Source organism: Zalophus californianus, chromosome 6 (assembly GCF_009762305.2).
Source record: "Zalophus californianus isolate mZalCal1 chromosome 6, mZalCal1.pri.v2, whole genome shotgun sequence".
NCBI classification, from domain to species: Eukaryota; Metazoa; Chordata; class Mammalia; order Carnivora; family Otariidae; genus Zalophus; species Zalophus californianus.
This window is the reverse complement of record NC_045600.1, coordinates 86,942,032-86,944,104: the sequence shown is the minus strand read 5'-3', so window position 1 is coordinate 86,944,104 and position 2,073 is coordinate 86,942,032.

The following is a 2,073-nucleotide window of genomic DNA, read 5'->3' as shown; positions in this document are numbered from 1 at the left end:
CAAGATCATCACAGTTGACCCCAAGGCCACAGTGAATACTGACCTTCTCCCTTCTCCAACATCCATTCTAAACCCCTTTCAGCCTCTGCTCTCACCCTGAGTGAGGTCTTGGGACTGACCTGGTGGTGTGACCCAAACCTTTATTCCTGAGGGGTTTGAACACTTGATAGTCAGAGCCTGGGGTGGCTGCATGTGTTCTAGTCACAGTTACAGTGGGACAAGGGAGTAGAGGAGGTGCCCACATCAATCACCGGAGTCCTACCTGTACTCCTCCGGGCCCCTGCGGTGTTAAAGCAGCAGCCCCCTCCTGATGATCAGGTTCAGTTACTCCTGCTAGTGTGGCAACTCCCCTCTTGCCTGCTTGTCCCTGACACAAAACCCCAAAGTGCCCTGTCAGCAGCCATAGCTTCTCATTCACTGGGGCCTTCACTGTGCCTCTGGTGAGGGCATTCCCTTTGGGGGCCAGGCCCCTCAACCACGCAGAGTCTAGGGCTGCAAGAAAAGGAAGCACAAATTCCCGGGGGCTCATCAAGAATGACGGCAAGTGAGGCCATTGCTGCTTATGCCCCTTGGTTTTCAGAGCCTTGTATCCTTCTTAACTGAGGACACAGCACCATACAGAGGGCTCTGATTTAATAAATGCACCATGTCCTGAAGGGCAGTGCTCCACCGTTTCAGCGTGACTTTAAAGATTTTATTTAGTTTTTTGACGAGAGAGAGGAAACACGAGCAGAGGGAGCAGGAGAGGGAGAAGCAGGCTTCCTGCCGAGCAGGGAGCCCGATGCGGGGCTCGATCCCAGGACCCTGGGATCACGACCTGAGCCGAAGGCAGACGCTTAACGACTGAGCCACCCAGGCGCCCCTCCGGGTGACTTTAGAAGGCCACTCCAGCGTCTGTGAGACTAGTTATTTCTAGGTGGTGCAGTACATGACAGAACCAGGGGATCTCATGGTTATGACCCACTGCTACCCCTCCTCCACTTGAAGTAGACCTCCTGGTTGGATACTCTGCTAAAGGGGATTCCATACCTGCGGATGAGACAGTTAGGCCTCCAGAGAGAAGTGTTGGCTGAGACGGTGGGCAGGGAAAACGGACAACATTCAGTTGACAGTTTGCTTCAGGGTTATGTTAACTCTCTGCTACCTCCTGTCATAAAACAGTCTGAGAGACCTGGGCCTCTCTGATATCTAAGAGAGTATCACACTGATCCCTCTCACTGATGACATCCAGTGACCGGACAGGATGAGCAGGAGAGGCTAGAATGCTCCTACAGGCCTCAGTAAGACGCATGCACTTGAGATGGGACAAAACTCTATGAAGAGTCAGGAATAGACCATTTCCGTGACATTTTTTAGAGTTCTAGTTGTCAGGGGGTATTCTGGGATATACCCTTCCAAAATCACAAACTGCTGCATGGTACCATCCTGTCACAAATAAGGAAGTACAGTGCCTTGCAGACCTCTTTGTGTTCTAAAGGCAACATACCCCACCCCAGGGATATTTTCTGGCCCATATATTGGGTGACACAAGAAGGCTACCAGCTTCAAGCTGAGCTGAAGCAGGAAAAGGTGTTGCAAAAGGTTCAAGCCAGCCCCGTCAGCCCTGCCGGCTGCCCTCCAGGCGGTTAGATGGGTCAGTGGTGGGAAAAGATGCAGTATGGCCACGGCATGGAGCTGGGGCTCCAGCAGACCCACTGTAACCTGGACTCAATGCACGACCTCATTTTTCACCTGGTCCTCGTACGCCCCCATTCCAACAGAAGGCCATGATGCTCCGTTGGGTCTCTCTGGATCAGGGTCAACTCAGAACCTTTTGTCCAACAGTCCTACTGTACAGTCACCCAAGTAAATGGCCATCGGTTCCTTTGAGGAAGGACTGGAGGGATTGTCAAGGTCTGTAAGTGCCAGAGTGTTGCAGGGTCCTTCCTCCAGCTGCCTCTTTAGTCAATGCATTCCAGATCTCAAAATTGACTCAAGTCTGGGAACCGAGCAAGAGATCATGACTTGTATTGAAGTGACGGCCCTCAGCTTCTTGCTCTTCCAATTCTGCATTTTTTTTTTAATAAACAATGG